Raw genomic sequence first — 19,593 nt, 5'->3', positions numbered from 1 at the left:
CAATGGCCAATTAATTAAATGCAAAAAAAATGAAGCCTACAAATACTTAGGCATTCTGCAGTTGGATAACATCAAGCATGGAGAAGTAAAAACTATTGTCAGGCAAGAGTACACCAACAGAGTTAGGAAAATTTTGAAATCTAAATTGAATGGTGGAAATACAATCAAGGCCATAAATACCTGGGCAATACCAGTTATAAGATACACAGCTGGTATAGTTAACTGGACACAAGCTGATTTGGACCTTTTGGACCGAAAAACCAGGAAACTAATGACAATACACTACAGTTTACATCCACGTGGTGATACTGATAGACTGTACCTGCCCCGAAAATCAGGTGGCAGAGGATTATTACAAGTGAAGCAAACAGTTGAAGAAGAAAAACATGCACTGGCTGATTATTTAAAAGAAAGTCAAGAACATCTATTAATTCAAGTAAAGAAGAAAAAACTACTGAAGGCCCAACAGACGAAACAAGAATACAGAAAACATATGATAAAATCAAGAATGGAGAGTTGGCAGAACAAAGCACTGCATGGCCAATTTCTGGAAAAAATAAAAGATAAAGTGGACAGTGAACAAACTTGGTTATGGTTAACAAGAGGTACATTAAAGAAAGAAACAGAGTCACTAATCCTGGCTGCGCAAGAACAAGCTATCCGCACAAAGGCCATTAAGGCCAAAATCGAAAAATCCTCTGATGATGCCAAATGCAGACTTTGCAAAGAAGCTGATGAAACTGTTGATCACATACTCAGCTGCTGTAAAAAAATCACGCAGACTGATTATAAATTGCGGCACAATTCAGTAGCACAAATGATCCATTGGAATTTGTGCAAAAATTATAATATTAAAACAGCAACAAACTGGTGGGAACATCAGCCTGAAAAAGTCACCGAAAATCAGATGGTCAAGATCTTGTGGGATTTTTGCATACAAACAGACAAAATACTGGCGCATAATACACCAGACATCACACTGGTTGAGAAAAATAAGGTCACAATCATAGACATTGCAATACCAGGTGATAGCAGGGTAGCTGAGAAGGAACATGAAAAAATTGCAAAATACCAGGACTTAAAAATTGAAATTCAACGACTATGGCACAAACCAGCAGTGGTAATTCCAGTGGTAATTGGCACACTGGGTGCTATTCCAAAAGCACTGGAATTACATTTAAAACAGTTAAAATTGACAAAATCACCATCAGTCAAATGCAAAAAGCCGCACTGCTTGGATCTGCACGCATATTATGAAAATACGTTACAATGTCCTAGGCCCCTGGGTGGGGCCCGACTAGTAACCAATGCCAAATCCGGCGAAACAACTGGCCGCTGTGATACAATTGTATAATAATAATAATAATAATAATAATAATAATAATGATGATGATGATGATGATGATGATGATGATGATGATGATGATGATGATGATGTTGTTGTTGTTGTTGTTGGTTTGAGCTCTGAGCTTGGTGATTTGGTTGCAAACGTTTCATCCCCATTTGAGGAGACATCTTCAGTATGCTTGGATTGTGCTTGTCTGGGGGAGCACTGGCCTTTAAATACCTTTCTGAGTCCTGATCTGATTTCAGGTTGTGTGATTGGCTGGCTATAATTGCTGAGTCATAGTCCTTGGTTTTAAGTGCCAACTTGTGTGATGTAAATTACTGCTGATGTTGTTGCTCGGATGACTTCCGATGGTGTCATGACATTTTATATCCAACTCTAGGGGACTGTACTTATTTCTATTTCTTAGCTGAGGAAGACAGTGTTGCCTGAAGTCATTTCCATGGTCATCTGACCAGCATGACTATAAGTTGAAGTGTATTGTATTGTACTGTTACCTTTCCACCAAAGTATACCTATTTATACCCTTTTCCACCTAATAGATACCTATTTATCTACTCGCTTTTACATGTTTTTGAACTGCTACATTGGCAGTAAGTATTCTAATACTTCCTGAAAATTATTCAGATTCCCAGCCAATAATATCAGGTCACTTGCATTTAAACATTCATGTACATTTTCAAGCAACTAGTTTTACTAAGCTTTCCTTCTATATTTATCATATCAAACTTCCTTGTCTTTCTTTATATATCAAAATAAATTGCTAAACATTTAATTTATTCTCAGAAATGCTTTAATTCACATACTGGTTTTTTTTCATATTCAATAGCTAATATTCAACTGTGTTCATGCAAAACATTCCATAAATTAAGTCAATTATTTTTATCATGTACCTTCTCTAACAAACATACAACAATTTTTTTCTCACATTCATTTATTCTAAATTATCTGTTTAGAACAAAAATCAGGCCTGCACATGTCTGTCTGGAAAAGAGCTACATTTCACTATTCTAATTTTATTCTTTGTCATCTCTTATATCTTTTGAGTCAGAATTCTGTTAACATCTTCTATGGCACACTTAACAAATCATTCTGTAGACTAAACTAAAAGGTTTTTGAATTAATTAGAACACCTGTGAGCAAGTATGTCTTCCTTTTAGTGCAAGGTTTATAAGGGTAGATTTGTCAGTCCCCAGGAGATTTGTGTTTGTGTTCTGTGTTTTTGTGTGGCTGGAGATGCTATGCATGTATAAAGAAACTTGATGCTGAAGAAAGAAGAAAGGATTCCTAAATGAAAGAAGTGTAACTAAGAACTAAAAAAAAGTAGAACTAGAAAGGAAGATCCACAGAAAAGACTGACTATATATTTGTCACCTGCAGATGTCCAAAGCTTGGTGGCATCTCCAGCACAGTAAAACACAGCACAGCACAGCACAATACAACACAGTGTGATAGAGAACCAGTTTTCCAAAAACATAAAGAAATGATGATAGATGATAGATGATAGATGATAGATGATAGATGATAGATGATAGATGATAGATGATAGATGATAGATGATAGATGATAGATGATAGATGATAGATGATAGATGATAGATGATAGATGATAGATGATTGATGATTGATAGATGATAGATGATAGATGATAGGATGGATGGATGGATGGATGGATGGATGGATGGATGGATGGATGGATGGATACATACATACATACATACATACATACATAGATGGAAATAGAGAGATGGATGGATGGATGGATGGATGGATGATAGATAGATAGATAGATAGATAGATAGATAGATAGATAGATAGATAGAGGGAAATAGAGAGAGATGGAGAAGGAGAGAGGGAAAGAGAGAGGGGGAAGAGAGATAGGGAAAGATAGATAGAGGGGGAAGAGAGAGAGGGTGAGATAGATAGATAGATAGATAGATAGATAGATAGATAGATAGATAATAGATAGATAGATAGATAGATAGATAGATAGATAGATAGATAGATGAGAAAGGAAGAGAGAAGGAGAGAGAGAGACCCAGAGAGAGAGAGAGACCCAGAGAGAGACTGTAGATCATACTCAGACATTGCAATTTTGGGTCTCAATGAAACTTTATTTCTGATATTTCTTCTCTAGAATTTCCAGGCATTGAAAGAACAATGCTTTATGCATTGAACACCCTTAATCGTTTATATAAAATATCACGATGGGAAAAAAGGAATTATGTTCCACCAATCAGAAGATGCGGTTTTTAGTCAGAGGTTTTAAACTGATATCTCTGATCACAGCATATTTGGAGAGATTACGGGATGAATTTGCTCTATAGCTCAAGATGGCCCTGACGACAACATGGCAGCCTGATGGCAGCCAACGACAATGGAAAGCAAGATTTTCTTAAGTTTGAGTTAAAAGTTACAAAATTTTCTAAAGAATAGGTTACAGGTTTACAACCACAATTGAGTCCAAAATTTCCATTGCTAAGCAAGGGAGTTGCTAAGTGAGTTTTGGTCCATTTTATGACCTTTCTTGCCACAGTTGTTAAGCAAATCACTGCAGTTCTTAAATAAATCATGTGGTTATTAAGCAAATCTGTTTTCTCCCACTGACTCTGCTTGTCAGAAGCCAGCTGGGAAGGTTACAAAAGGTGATCACATGACACTGAGATAGGGCAACTGTCATAAATGGGAGTAGAGCAGGGGGAAAATTCAGTAGGTTCTGACAGGTTCTGCAGAACCGATAGCAAAAATTTTGAGTAGTTCAGAGAACCGGCCAATACCACCTTTGGCTGACCACAGAGTGGGGTGGGAATGGAGATTCTGCAGTATCTTTCCCCTGCCATACCCAGCTTGACTTCTCAGTGGCCTTTGATATCATTAACCAGTGATTTCTGGTTAATGGGTGTGAGGGGGTGGCTCTATGTTGTCCTGGTTCACTTCCTTCCTCTGTGGCTGCTCTTAGTTGATAGGAAGCGAGAGGTCCAGCCCTTGTCCCTTGCTTTGTGGGATTGAGATCATCAGCCACTTGGACTGAGATATCATCGCTATGCAGTTGACATTCAGCTATATAATTCAGCCTATCGTGAGTTACCTAGCTTAACCATCTGCCACTGATAATTAATTTTAAGTATCCCAAATGGGCTGCTTTACTAGTGGCTGCTGGTTTCTTTTTTCTTCAGAAATATAATGCATTAAATTCAAGTTTCATTTCATGCTATTCATATCCACAACAAAGGGTTTTATTTTTATAATATCTATTTATTCAGAAGAACCAGATTTAAAAGTAAGGTTGATAGTTTACACTTCAGAGATAATATCATCCAAAATGTCAAAAACATGCTCCCTGATGTTTTTGCATTTATGGTGAGTGATACAGCATTAGCATTCAGTTTCTTTTAATAAAGCTCTACCTGAAATCTGCCTTTAATCACCTAAGGAAAAAAAAACATTGTCTACTGAACTTGTCAATACATGAGCAGCGCCTCTTATAGTCAGCAACAACTAGCCGAGTAAAATCTACAGGAACTCCTTTACCTTTATCTTTTATATTGATATCTTACAGTATCACTACCTCGGAATTTCCTCAGAGCATGGTAAATTTCTTAAGACATTTGATGGTGCACCACAGCATGGCTTCAGAAGTTTTTTCCAGCCTTACTTAATTTAGTTCACCCTTTACCTCCCCCCCCCCCAATTTTCATCAAATTCTTTAGCTTACAGATATTGACCCACTCCCTTTAGATATTCTAATTGCCTTGTTATTCCTGTCTTGGAAACCTGAACCATTCAATGTACTATATTTTTCTTCGTAACAGTGAAGTGGCTATTGGATTCCCCTCCCGACACCCCCTCCTACACACACACACTTTTCAATATAAGTGTAATACCTTAAAATTTCTCACAGATCCCCAACCTACGTATTTACCAGATCCAACCTCTAGTGTTTTTTCCCCCATGATCAGCTAAGTTTTGCCAACTGCTACTACCTGCTGGCTCTAGATCATACCAGAAGGCAACACAGCAACGTCTCCCCTGTAGTCATTCAGACCCAACGTATTAAGGATTACAAAGATTGACAAAAAAAAGATGGTATAAAGGAAATGTGATAATTGTTTCTATTCCAGCCCACTGCCCCAGTCCACTATTCTCTTCTCCTATGTTTTTAACAGGGCACAGCATAAATAACTTTACCATAAAGCCAATAGATTCTTGTAATTAATTCCCACTAACCTAATTCCCACTGAATTCATTCTCAGCTACATTGAATGGCAGCCTATGAATTTCAGTTTGAAATGTCCTATGATTTCTTTAAATATTCTGTTTCACGTTTCACTTCAGTGATGTTTCAGAAATCAAGTGATCACTATATCTGATGTTCAGCAGTTAAAGTAAACTTTTAGAAAACATTCCTTAGGATGCTAAATTTCAGTTGAAATCAAATTTATATTCAGGTGATGTACCTGTCCTTTTAGAGCAATGAAAGCCTTAATAAATACAGTTGTATAAATTGTTTCACTTTGAATGAAAAGGGAGAGGGTTTTATGTCTTTAAAACATTACTGTAGTAGTTAAACATTTTATTTCTACTGAAAAAAATGTAACGGGAATGTGTTCTGTGTATTAAGGAGAAGACATTCTCAATTGTACACAAATTAATCACCTTAAGATGCATTTCTATCCACCAGCCATCATTATACAAGATGAGATAAAAATAGAAGTATCACTACACCTCTATAATATCCATTAATTAACTTAAGATCATTAAGAAGTTCTCTCCTTTATAAATCTTAGCTATATGTGTAGCTCAGGGACGTGCAGTCAGGGGAGGCAGGGGAGGCAGAGCCTCACCACTGTCATTATGAAAAGGAAAAAAAAGTAAAAGGAAAAAGGCTGAGCTAGATGCTGCCAGAATCACCATGGATGACTCTGCTTAGTGCTTAACTGTTTAAAAAAGCCTCTAAAAAAGTGCCCTCTACAGGAGGTGGCAGGAGAACGAGGTGCCTCATGTAGTCTGACTTTATGATCACTCAAGCAGAGCTAAGCAAGGGTTAAAAGGCGAAAAATTCCTGACGTAGATGAGGCACGCCGTACTCCTGCCTCTTGTGGAGGGTGTTTTTTTAGAGGCTTTTTAGATGCTCTGGGAGCAACTAGCTCAGCCTGGCCTCAGCTCATGCCTTTTTCCTTTTACATTTTTTTTCTTTTCATGATGGCAGGCAAGAGCAGAGTTGAAATCCTCTCTGAAACAGCTGGAAAAGGTACGTGTGGGTCAGAGGGAGGGGGAGGAATTCAAAAAGTTTGATTGCATGCAGAGCCACATTGCTTTTTCAAACACACACACACACACACACACACCTGGATAAAAGTATATAAGCCCAGCTTCACTGATTACAAGTTTGAAAAGGCAATGTGGCTCCATCTGCAATCAAAAGCTCGGATCAGAAGGCAGCAGGGGAATGTGGAAGGGGTATGGCAGAGGAGCTGCTTTTAAACCATTGGAAAATATATCCAATCCAACTTCTGTGTTTGTGTTTGTTTGAGAGTGAGTGAGTGAAAGAGGGATCCAACTTCTCAGTGTGTCTGTTTGAGAGAGGGGGAAGGGAGGGAGAGAGGGAGGAAGGAGGGGGAGAGAGAAGAAAAAGAATGAAGTAAAACTTTTTCGCAAAGGAGAAAAACAAATGCTGTCACTTTAAATCGGAACTGAGCATGCCTGGCTGTGGAATTCTGGGAGTTGAAGTCCACAAGTCTAAAAAAATTTGAAACCCCTGTGTCAGTACCTCACCAGCCATAAACCTCACCGCACATCACTGGTGTAGCTATAGCTCTGATTATATTTTAAAAGGAAAAGAACCAAATAAATGTTTGGAGCTATAAGGGCTATAAAAAAATCTTTATCTGTTCCTTTTCAGTAGACTTTTAACCTTTTCAGTAGACTTCCTTTGCAGTAACAATGGCAATAATAACTAGATTAAGTTGTCCTTAATTGTTTTCTGTGAAATTTAAAATTATCATTATCATGATCATTATCATCACAAAATCAGCGAGATGGTCAGACTGGGTTTGGCATTTTTGTCTACCTATTGACTCCTTACCAAGGATCTGGAATAGGCAAATCTAGATGTTTGACAAATATCATCCCAGGATGGAAGCTGTTCCAGTAGAACCACCCTCTGCAATTGACTGATGGAGTATTTGTCAATGCTGCTGCTGCTGATGATGGTTGGTCACCCAAGCAGCAATATGTTTAAGTTGCATTTTACATTTTTACTGCTCACCTTTCGAGTTCTTCCCAAAGAGCTGTGAGAGGCACATATTTGATTGTGTTAAAGGCATTGTCACAAGATGTAAGATGTTCTAGTGATTTTTCCAATGGCAAATGTGTTCAGGTGGGATTTCACTCAAGGGGCATATTACAATTAGTACTATCGTTGTCTCCTTTTGCCATAGTCATTTTACTTTGTGATTTTTTTGTAGTACTTTCTGAACTATTCTTCAGAATAGTGTTCACTATCCAGGCTTTTTCTTAATTGATCATTGTTAAGCTTGGAGAGTTTCAAGTGCCTTTTTTTTAATTTTGAAGTCCCAGAGTTTTCTATTACTTTCTTTAGTAGAGGCTACCTGGTTTAGGAATTAAAACAAGGCCCAAAACCTTTTTGGTTCCCTTTATTGCTGAATCCACCTGGTTTCTCTCTACACGTTGAGTTGCATCTCACAAGGCCTTGATTCTTATTTCTGAACAGACCTTTGCACTTCTTCCAAATCTACTTTTAAGGATACTTTATTTTATATTAGAAATCAATATTAAATGGCTAGCCTCTGTTCTGTTATTTCTGACTTTGGATGTCATTCTTTCCAAAACTGCTGCCTTCTTTTCAGATATCCTCTTCTTGTTGGATTTCATTTGAAATAAGAAAACATTATTTTTAGTGTCCAGTTTTTGTATATTTTGATAGATAAACAATTTTTGTTCCAGTAGTTCTGTAGATGTTGGCCTGATGGCTCTGGCAACAGTCCTGAGTCCTATAGCCCATTTGTCACAAGTTATCCAGGAAATCCAACACATTGCAGAATCCTTGTTGATCTGGGAGATGACTGATCCAGTATGAATTTCTGTAAAGTATGATTGAACCTTTGATATACTGTAATTCTCATGTTCCTCAAGCACACAAGCACCACAACTACATCAAGCTACTGCCTCACTGGGGATTATTATACTTATTATTCCTTCAGTTGTATATGAAATGTACAAATTACTTGTAAGCCCTTGAGTGCATGTCTCAGTATCAATCCAATTCAAAGTATTATAGTAAGATATTAATACAATTCAATTCAAGGAAAAAAAGTTTGTACATGATCAAAACTTTACTGACTCATCCAATTGTGTACAGGACATCAGGTTTGATGCATAACATTGATTCCAGAATGCACTTTGAATTTTAAGTTAGAAGGCAATGGTTCATATTAAAACTATATCTTTGAATTGAAGCGTCACATAGCTTTAGCAGTAGGTTATATGCCAAATTTTGACATTGATAATACCTGCATGTGAAAATCTGAACAATGGGGTGCAAAATTGATATAATTGCAATTGAATAATGTATGAATAATGTACAGTGGACATAGGTTTAGGCTGATTTACCTATTTGTAATGTAAGTCAGTAACTTTATGTAGAATTTATTCTTCAAAACATCCCTGCAAAAGACATCTGCTATGAATCAGTAGATACTGTTCAGTCACTTTATGCTTAGAAGACTGTTTGCGGTTAAAATAATTCAAAAGCTTCACTGTTTCTTCCTTTGCGCTTTCGTCGTCACGCTGATATTGACGCGGTAACGTGGGCACGCTAATGATGACACATTCTTGTCAGCGCTTATTTGTCGCCGCTATTTTGACGAGCGCGGTTTTGTCAGGCCACGGTTCCGACCCCACCTATATCCCACTTTAACTCCACTCTCTATAATTTGTCTTATAGTTTTGAACAGGAAAAAAGTTTCTACAAAAATATCAATCAAAAATCATTGATATGTTCACAGATGGACAGAATTCTGTTCTGATATAAACATGTATGTACCTATATGTATTTTATTGATATGTGGTCCTCAGAATATGTACAATTCTAAATTATTCTTATCTCTTGTAAACAGTGTGTGTACATTTTCAATCGTTTTTGTTCAGATTTTCTTCTTTGAGTTCTATACATTAATATCATGTTCATATAACTAATGCATATTGCCTTCCCTTTTGACTCTTTTCCTTTTTCTAGTTAATACATTCTTCACTGTCATGTGGTAATTGAATGTGCTGTGGATAGCTGACCCGTACAATCAGAAGTGTAAAAAGGTTATCATAATGAAGGTTACTACAATGTATTGAGAACACTGCTCATTGTTTTCTCTTTGTAAAAATACATTCTGCTATATGTGAGTCCATGCCTTTAATGTACATATGTGAACAGTATAAACAAGTTCTGGAAAAAAAGAGCAATTAATATATCCCAGTAAGATTATTAACTCAACAACAGAATATCTTGTTTACCCAAAATGTATTAGTTGTCCTAATGATGCCAGCTACAACCCTGTCATCAGTTTTCTCATTTGTATTGCACTTTGAATTCAGTACAAGATTTATTTATGCTGACCTCTCTGCAAATATTAAATATTTTCAGTATGGTTAGTCTGGTCTACATGCTTGTAAAGCTGAGCAATGACTATGCTACAATTGCTATATCTAGAAAGCGAATGACAGAAAATCATTAAAATTTTAAAACAAGCTGAAGGTCATCTTCCACTTGGTGCTTGCCACAAAAGTAAAAAAAATAAAAAAAAAGCTTCTTCCAACATGTTAAAAAAAAAGTTAAGGAAACAATTGGTCCATTGCTGGGAGAAAGTGGCAAGAAGGTGACAAGCAACAGGTAGAAAGCAGAACTATTTAACTCATGTTTTGCATCTGTCTTTACACAGAGAGATAAAACAGTCCAACCTATCAAAAACAGCACCACAAAAATCAGATTAGGAACACAAATTTAAATAGGGAAGAAAATGTTAAGTGAGCACCTGTCTACCCTAGGCAAGTTCAAATCACCAGGACCAGATGGATTACACCCCAGAGTTCTGAAGGAACTGGCAGACGAGATCTCAGAACCACTGAACTATATCTTTGGGACCTTTCTCAGCTTTACTAGAGGGGGAAACGTTACCCTCCCCCTCTGCATACCCTCTGTGGACTGTGGCTGGGTTCTCAACCATCTTAGTCAACTTAATTGCCATAGGAAGGGAGAGGAGCGGAGTACCTCTCCCTCCCCCTCCCCATTTTTGTTTTGTTCCATCTAAGATCTGCGCAATTTTAGTTTCTCCGCATTTTATGAATGAGGTGTGTATGGTGTGACTGTAGATGGGTGTGCCCACTTTTAATTCCTATTATTACTGTAACTTTTTGTGTTTTTAAACTGTTAGTGGGGAGTGATTGGTGATGTGACTGTGTTTGTTTGAGTAGGCTGGGACTGCAACCGAGTACCCCCTGCACTGAGTGCTCTGCAGAAGTGTCAGGGGGGCCTGGGCTTAATCCCAGCCTCAGGATGATTGATTCGAAGGGCCTGTCGGGAAATGTGGGGGCTATGGGGGTGGGTGGAGGGACTACGGACACGGGAGTGGGCCGGAGCATTACGGTCTTAACAGGGAGGGGCAGATATGGCGGAGACTTTAGGGCTGGCCATTACCGGGGAAGGAGGGCTCGCTACATTACAGAGATCCCTCCTTCCGGCCCTATGAGTCCCACTCCAAGGCCAGATGGCGCGAGTAATCAGGACCCTGGTCTCAGGCTGCTGTCGCTAAATGCCAGGTCTGTAGTTCACAAGGCTCCCCTCGTCCGGGACCTAATTTTAGATGAGAGGGCAGACCTGGCATGTATTACTGAAACCTGGCTGGGCCCGGAGGGAGGAGTCCCCCTCATAGAGATGTGCCCAGAGGGTTTTCAGGTGCTTCATCAGCCACGACCCCAAGAAAGGGGTGGGGGTGTGGCTATTGTTATCCGAGAGTCTCTAGTACCTCGTAGGATCCCTGCTCCGGAGCTTGTCGGGTGTGAGTTCTTGCTGGTGAAGTTGGACCTCAAGGGTCAAGTGAGCTTGCTGTTAACGTACCTGCCTCCCAACAGCATTGCAGCAGCCCTCCCCTCGCTCCTCGAGTCAGTAGCTGAACTGGCAATTGAGTTCCCCAGGCTTATGGTTCTGGGGGATTTCAATTTGCCTTCGCTCGGTGAACACTCTGATGGAGCACAGGAGTTCATGGCTTCCATGACAGCCATTGGCTTGACCCAAGTAATTCAGGGCCCGCCTCACTTGGCGGGTCACATGCTTGACCTCGTATTCCTCTCGGAGCTGTGGAGTTGTGATCTTGGTTTGAGGGGTAGCGAGATCTTACTCCTGTCATGGTCGGACCACTACCTACTGAGGCTTGACTTTTGGAGACCAAACCCCCACTGTAGGGAGGAGGAACTGATTAGGTGGTTCCACCCCAGGTGCCTTATAGACCCTTTGGGCTTTCAGACAGAGCTTGGTGTTGTTCCTGATACCCTCGCCCGCAGTCCGGCAGAGACTCTGGTTGCTGCTTGGAATTCAGCAGCGGCAGAGGCTCTTAACCGGATTGCGCCTTTACGGCCGATCCGAGGCAGTGGATCCAGGAGGGCTCCTTGGTTTACTGAGGAACTCCGGGAGATGAAGCGCCGAAAGAGACGCCTAGAGCAATGATGGAGATCCAGTAAGTCTGAGTCAGACCGAGCGCTTTTAACATCCAGCATCAGAGTTTACCTTCGGGCAATCAGGACGACAAAAAGAACACACATTGCCTCTCTGATTGCTTCCGCTGAGTCGCGCCCAGCCGCCTTGTTCAGGATAACCCGTTCCCTCCTAAATAGGAGGGATATGAGTGATCCTTTGCAAGGCAGAGCTGAGGACTACGTCCAATTCCTCGCAGATAAAGTTGCTCGGCTTCGGACGGACCTGGACTCCAATTGCGCAGAGCCAGCCGAGGCACCAGGGGAGAATCTGGATGGACATCACTGGATTGATTTTCAAGCTGTTACCCCTGAGGACATGGACAAGGCCATGGGAGCCGTAAGTGCCTCCACATGTGTGCTGGACCCGTGCCCCTCCTGGCTGGTTGCTAACAGCAGGGAGGTGACACGGGGCTGGATCCAGGCGGTTATTACCGCCTCCCTACGGGAGGGGTTCTTTCCCCCCACTTTAAAGGCGGCGGTGGTGAGACCCCTTCTGAAGAAGCCATCTTTGGATCCAGCCATTTTAAACAACTATCGTCCAGTCTCCAACCTCCCCTTCGTGGGGAAGGTTGTTGAGAAAGTGGTGGCCTTTCAGCTCCGGCGGTCCTTGGAGGAAACCAATTATCTAGATCCCTTCCAGTTGGGATTTAGGCCTGGCTACAGCACGGAAACCACTTTGGTCGCGCTCACCGATGATCTCTGGAGAGCCAGGGATGGAGGTCATGCCTCCGTCCTAGTGCTCCTTGACCTCTCAGTGGCCTTTGATACCATCGACCATGGTATCCTTCTGCGACGACTACGGGAGGTGGGGATGGGAGGCACTGTTCTACGGTGGTTCTCCTCTTACCTCTCAGACAGGTCGCAATCGGTGTTGGTCGGAGGGCAGAGATCGACCCCTAGGCCCCTGAATTATGGGGTGCCTCAGGGTTCGGTCCTGTCCCCCCTCCTGTTTAATATCTACATGAAGCCGCTGGGTGAGATCATTCGACGGCACGGGATAAAATACCATCAGTATGCGGACGATACACAGTTGTATCTGTCTGCCCCGTGCCAACTCAGTGAAGCAGTTGATGTGATGTGCCAGTGCCTCAAGGCTGTTAGGGCCTGGATGGGGGTTAACAAGCTTGTACTCAATCCGGATAAGACCGAGTGGCTGGTGTGTTTCCCTCCTACTAATTGGCCAAGTTTTCCATCTCTCAGGCTGGGGGGGGGGGTCAAACAGTACGCCGCTCAGACAGGGTTTGCAATTTGGGAGTCCTCCTGGACCCACAGCTGACTTTCGAACACCACTTGTCGGCTGTGACCAGGGGGGCATTTGCCCAGGTTCGCCTGGTGCACCAGTTGCGTCCCTACCTGAACCGGGAGGCCCTCACAACAGTCACTCGTGCCCTTGTGACCTCTAGACTGGACTACTGCAACGTGTTCTACATGGGGCAGCCCTTGAAGAGCATTCGGAGACTTCAGCTTGTCCAGAATGCAGCCGCGCGAGTGATTGTGGGTGCACCTCGGTTCACCCACGTAACACCTATCCTCCGCGAGCTGCACTGGCTGCCTATTGGTCTTCGGATACGCTTCAAGGCGCTAGTCGTCACTTATAAAGCCCTTCATGGTATTGGACCTGGGTACTTGAGAGACCGCCTGCTGCCAATTACCTCCAATAGACCGATTAGATCCCACAGATTAGGCCTCCTCCGAATTCCATCCGCCAGCCAATGCTGACTGGCGACTACCCGGAGGAGAGCCTTCTCTGTGGCTGCTCCGACCCTCTGGAACGAGTTCCCCGTGGAGATTCAAACCCTCACCACCCTCCAGGCCTTCCGCAAAGCCCTTAAAACCTGGCTGTTCCGACAGGCCTGGGGCTAAAGAGCTTTTGCCCCCCTCCTCGAATGGTATGGCTGTTGTGTGCTTTTAAATTGTGTATTGTTATGTTCATCTTTTTTATCCCCTGTCTGTACCCCCTTTCCCTGACTTGAATAAGGAATCTAAGTCTCTCCCTCCTTAAAAACAAGTCACCTGTTTGAAAATTTATTTAGTTGTACTTATTTATAAATCAATTTTTTATGGCTGCCCATCTCATGGAAAGTGACTATGGCTGGCACACAATAATCCAATAAAACAGTAAATAATTATATATAATTATTTTATATATTTTATAATAATTATTAAAACAAATTAGAAATTATATTAAAAGTAGAAGTAAAATGGGAAAAGAGACTAATAGATGGAAAGACGTTAATAATAAGGGAGCAAGCCTCACAAGTTCACTAGTCCCCCGTGTTCCCCAGGCCTGCTGGCATAACCAGGTGTTGAGGTTCTTTGAAAGTTCAGGAGTGAGGAGGCCAATCTTATCTCAGGAAGGAAATTCCATAATATGGGCTCCATGGCAGAAAAGTTCTGCTAGGTAAGGCCTGCCAAATGTGAGATCTGGTGGGATAGGTGGATCAATTGCTGAAAAGTGATCCTCAATTAACCAGGTGCCATGCCATGTAGGACTTTAAAGGTCAATACCAGCACCTTGGATTGGACCCATAAACAAACTGGCAACCAATGTAACTCATGCAGGAAAGGTCTAAACACACATAACTGCTCACATCACTGTATTTTGCATCAGTCCAGGCATGACCAGGCATAAGTGACTGTGAGTAAGGCCCCTTGACCCAAGAATGGGTGTTACTGGTGCACAATTTGACAGCAGAAAATGTGATGGAATTAAAAAGAGATGGTGATTTATTTTAAATTATCCAACAGTTTCTCAAGGGAAGAATGCTAGTGACAATACAGGAAAAGCCCAATCTGATGAGCACTTCTGTAAACTTCTTATTGGGGTTTAAGTGAGAACATGCAAAGGCAGTCACTAAATAGTCTTCAGTGACAATCAGTTCATTCACACACACACTTCTTGGCTGTCTCTGACTTCAGATTGTTACAGCAATTTGAAAGAGATGGTCAAGGAGACCTGCTAACTTCAGCTTTCTGTTCATAGAAGAAAATGCTCTGCCTCAATTTTGCATCCAGGTATCCTTGGCTTGCCATATCTTTTTATGAAGGGTTGTTGTAAGTTAGTTGTTTAGACCACATCACAAAGGTTTGCTTTCCTAGCAGTTATTTTGCTACCAATTTCTGCATGTACCTTGGATCTGCAATTTCTCACCTACTTTTAGTTAATATTAAAATTCTTTTAAAATTGGTAAAAGCTAATCAAATATTAATGAATGAAGAAGAGCAACAGTAATAATAAAAGGCTCATGTTAGATTAAGGTCAGAACCTAAATTATTCTTGACATTTTAGAAATATTATTATTTCCCTTCTGCCATAGCATGCTGTAATTATTCACAAGCACTATAGTTTTATAGTCTGATCTATGTTATGATATTATACAATTTTTAAATAATACAAAATATAAGAATCAACATTGAAGTAGTAGACTGTTCAATTTGTTTGGAAGTATGATAGGTAGGATGAATCATAGGTTTAAATGAGGTTATGTTAAAAGATATTGAACATAAATTAAAACAAGCTCTATATTTCAAAGCACCTCCTTCTTGAAACAGAAAAAAAGAATTATTATTAAATCCACAACTTTGCCCATACGTGCCTTCCATTGAGGAGGCAAAGCTAGGCAGCAAAATTAAATGTGTCATCAGTTTAGAGTCATTGCATTCCCAAAAGTGCTCCAAGCACAACCCCTTCTGAGTTCCATTGACCTTTATGTGATGCCAATTTAGTGTTGAACTTTAGTTGACCAGATTCTTCTCTATAGACTTGACTCTATGCTGAACCTAACCAGTGGTTCTGATTCTTTGAACCTGTCACTTTAAGCATTACACTGAGATTGGGAGGGACTGCAGTTGTTGACTCTATTGTCAGTGCAACAGTCAGCTCATGGTGTATCATTCTGATAGCCATTTGTACCAATAAATACAGGATGAAAAAGCTGTATCAAAAGTAACCTTAACCAGGTGGAAAATAATCCAGAAGACCATTATGGGAGCAAAGGTCTTTGTTTTGTAGTAAATATGCAAAGTTCTTCAGTCCATATGCTTGTTGGTGGTTGACAATCAAAATACGTATGTTGCTAAAGTGCACAAAAGGAAGGAGCTTGAATCATGACATTGGGGACACCTCCTTACAGATATTGACACATGACACTGCACACACTGTTGACCCCAAATATATGGTAGGTCTAGAGAGAACCCATTCTGGAGAAATGTAGGTCTCACATGCAGTAAAGCAAAAAGTTGAAGCATTGGTTAGAACAGTAGGTAGGAAATTGACCTTCATTTCATCCCTAAGATTTCATCTTAGTTTTAATGTTTCAGTGTACCTAAAAAAGGATTGAAATTTAAAACTTAGGTTCCTAAACAGTGTGATTTTGGAACCCTGCATTCTTGGGGCTATAATTTTGTGCAATCTACAAAACAAATACTGCTATTAGATTTTTATTATTATTTTTGAGTACTATCTAGGCTATATAACTTCTGTAAGTTTAGTCATGCAATCCATTTAAACTGTTTCCTAATTGTTCAGGAAAGTAATACTATTTCTGAATATTAACCTTTACAGCGATGTAAAGTTTTCTGTAACTATGACATTATTTTTTTTCAACCATAAAATTGCAAACTTCTGTGTTTTTAGTAAACTTGTTATTTATGCAATTTCTTTTCACCTGCCATCATTTTTTGTTATACGCTATTTTATCAAAAATTACAACAGGACAGAGTTAATTGTCTTGGATCTTTTCCTAATATATGTCATTGGCTATGCCCTTATTTTCTTTTATTATTGTTTAGCTAGAGCAGCAGGCTAAATAGTGTCAGCCAAAAAAAAATTATATATTACTCCCTGTTGTATGTGCTGGCATATTTTTTGTGTAGTTATTTAATTATGGAAAAATTATATCAACATATCAAAGTATGCCAATAAATTAGCAATTTGCAGCATCTGTGTAAAAACAAAATGAGCAAGCTTTCTGCGATGAGAATGCAACCACTGGCCTGTTTGGAAATGAGGTTTATCTATCTCACAACATGAACTCATTTGGCCAAGCAAAGCCTCATTTTAGAATTCTGGTGTAAGCACAAACATTACAAATTTTTAGAATTACACTTACTTTCATGCATGCTGGTTAACATTTTTAACCACCAAGGAAGCATACCTTCAACATTTTATTTTTGTGTGTTTATGCATTTGTACCTATTAGGTAGTACTCTGTGTAGTTTACAGACAAATATATAAACCAATAAGCAAATCTTAACCTGAACAAATTAAAACCACCTAAGTTAAATTAAAACAATAAAAAAATTAGATCAAATAAAAATAGATCAAATCTCAGTAGGCATCCCAAAAACATTAAGACATTGTCTTAAGATCTTACAAAATAATGATAGAGGAAAGCCCCCATGAAATCTAAACAATAAACTGTGCCATAACCTGGCGATTTTATTTATTTAAAATATTTGTATGATGAAACCAAACTTTGTGTTGCTCACCACCAAAAGCTAAATATTGTATACAAACAGTAAAAATAGAAAGTAATAAAACTATTTTAAAAAATCTGTTATTACAACCAAATTTAGGCAGTGCAGCCTACAACACCTTCCTCCTACAGAGAGAGAGAGAGAGAGACAGAGAGAGAGAGAGAGAGAGAGAGAATTACTAAAGATGCAATGTTAGTTATCACATGAAAAGTTCAAAAATAAGAAACACATTGTAATTAAATTATATATGCCATGTCAGAATATGAACAGAAACTTATTAAAATATACACTAATGAATTGGATTTATTTAAATGTATTTAGAGTCATTGTAGCTTAGGTTCATTGTTTTCAGAATCTTTTAAAAGTAGCTGCATTATATAGATGGCTTTAAAGTTAAAGCCCCCCCCCCCCCCGCGCTTTTATTTATGGCCTATGTATCCTATAGTGAAACTAGATATTAAGAGGATTTAGTAGGCTCGAATAATGAATGCACAACAAGAAGCATCCTATCAAATCTATGAAAGAAAGAAAAGGGAATAAGTACGCCATAATTATTTTCTTCGCTGCATTTTTTTCCTGTGAGTATCTCCAGTCTATCCAGGATATTTGAAAGCTGATTGTTTAAATCAACATTGACCCAACTACACCAGCAATATTAAGATACGGGAAGTCTAAAATAATTTTACTACAGATACTTCTGAAAGACAATGGGTATTTTGTTTCCAGAACATCTATATCAGATTAGAAACAAATAGGAATGAAGATGGACTAAGCATTGGTCTTTTCCCTAGGAAAGATCTTTTCTATAATTTATGAGATTTTTGGTATTTTTAGTTCTTTTAACAGCAAAAAGGCCCATATAGTTTATTAGATAAATGGATCTTTTGCCAGAGGTTTATTTTTCTTTTGTTTTTTAAATAATATTACTGAGGTTTTTTGATAAACATAGTAAAAAAATAATGCAAACTAACCTAAAAGAAAAAAAGTAATATGGCATGTCTAACATAATGATTTTTAAAATCTACATTAACTTTGCCCTCCAAATCTCAGGTCATGTGTTACAACATCCAGTCTTTCATCCAAACTAAACAGCAAGCTGCAAAATTACAATTTTAAATTAGGTGAGATTAATCTTCCTTTTTTATTTTTCATTGTGTAGCACCTTATATTTAAGTTGCATTTTTTTCCTCTCCTTGCCATACAAATGTAGATATATCTTTTTCAAACTGCTTCAATTATGTATCAGTTGTCAGAAGAGGTATTGTCTGAAACAAAAGGTAGGACATTCTAGGTAGGACATTCATTTTTATTATAGAAATTCTTCCCAGCAATGCCAATTGTAGTTTCTCTCATTTTAACATGTGTTTTCATTCCATGTCTTAAGATAGTTAATTTAAAATAATATACGATTCATATTTGTCATAGGGATATCCAGACATTTTACTTTCTTCTCAATCTTAAAACCCTTTTCTTCACCAGTTGTATTGGATATTCTATTTTCATGTATATCAAGCTATCTATTTCATTATTGTTAACATCTGAACCTCTCCCCACTTTTAACATCTGTAACATACATATAACTGCCACCTTGACCTTTTTATCTCTTATACAGATGTCCAGAGTACCATAGAAACTGGAGTTAATGCAGTGGTGGGATTCAGCCGTTTCAGACCGGTTTGGGTGAACTGGTAGCTCAGAGGATTAGCTGAGAGTGAACTGGTTCGCTCTGACACGGGCCCACCTGCCTGCCTTGCACTTTACTTACCTATATCCTCTCAGCTGATTAGCGTAACAGAGCGGATTGCCACACCTCAGCTCTGTTACTCCCCAAGGAGTAATGTGGAAGGTAAGTTTTGGTAAAACTGCACACACATACATGCACGCGAGCAGGAAACATGCGATCACCAAACTGGTTGTTAAACCAGCAGGATCCCACCACTAAGCTAATGTTAGATATTGTCTCACTTACATTACTAAAGTCTCCTGAAGTTGTTTCAGAGCTGT

The 19,593-nt window shown here is 39.4% G+C and overlaps 1 long non-coding RNA gene across 1 annotated transcript in view; it reads left to right on the top strand.

Moving 5' to 3' along the window:
• The window catches only part of LOC116510020, a 49,781-nt gene extending 30,482 nt beyond the window's left edge, over window positions 1-19,299 (top strand). The window contains exon 3 of the long non-coding RNA XR_004255596.1: window positions 19,202-19,299. This is a non-coding gene — a long non-coding RNA (uncharacterized LOC116510020). The remainder of the gene's footprint in view (window positions 1-19,201) is intronic.
• Window positions 19,300-19,593: the final 294 nt, after the last annotated feature.

Source organism: Thamnophis elegans, chromosome 6 (assembly GCF_009769535.1).
Source record: "Thamnophis elegans isolate rThaEle1 chromosome 6, rThaEle1.pri, whole genome shotgun sequence".
Lineage (NCBI taxonomy): Eukaryota > Metazoa > Chordata > Lepidosauria > Squamata > Colubridae > Thamnophis > Thamnophis elegans.
This window is presented reverse-complemented; position numbering and strand designations above follow the sequence as displayed.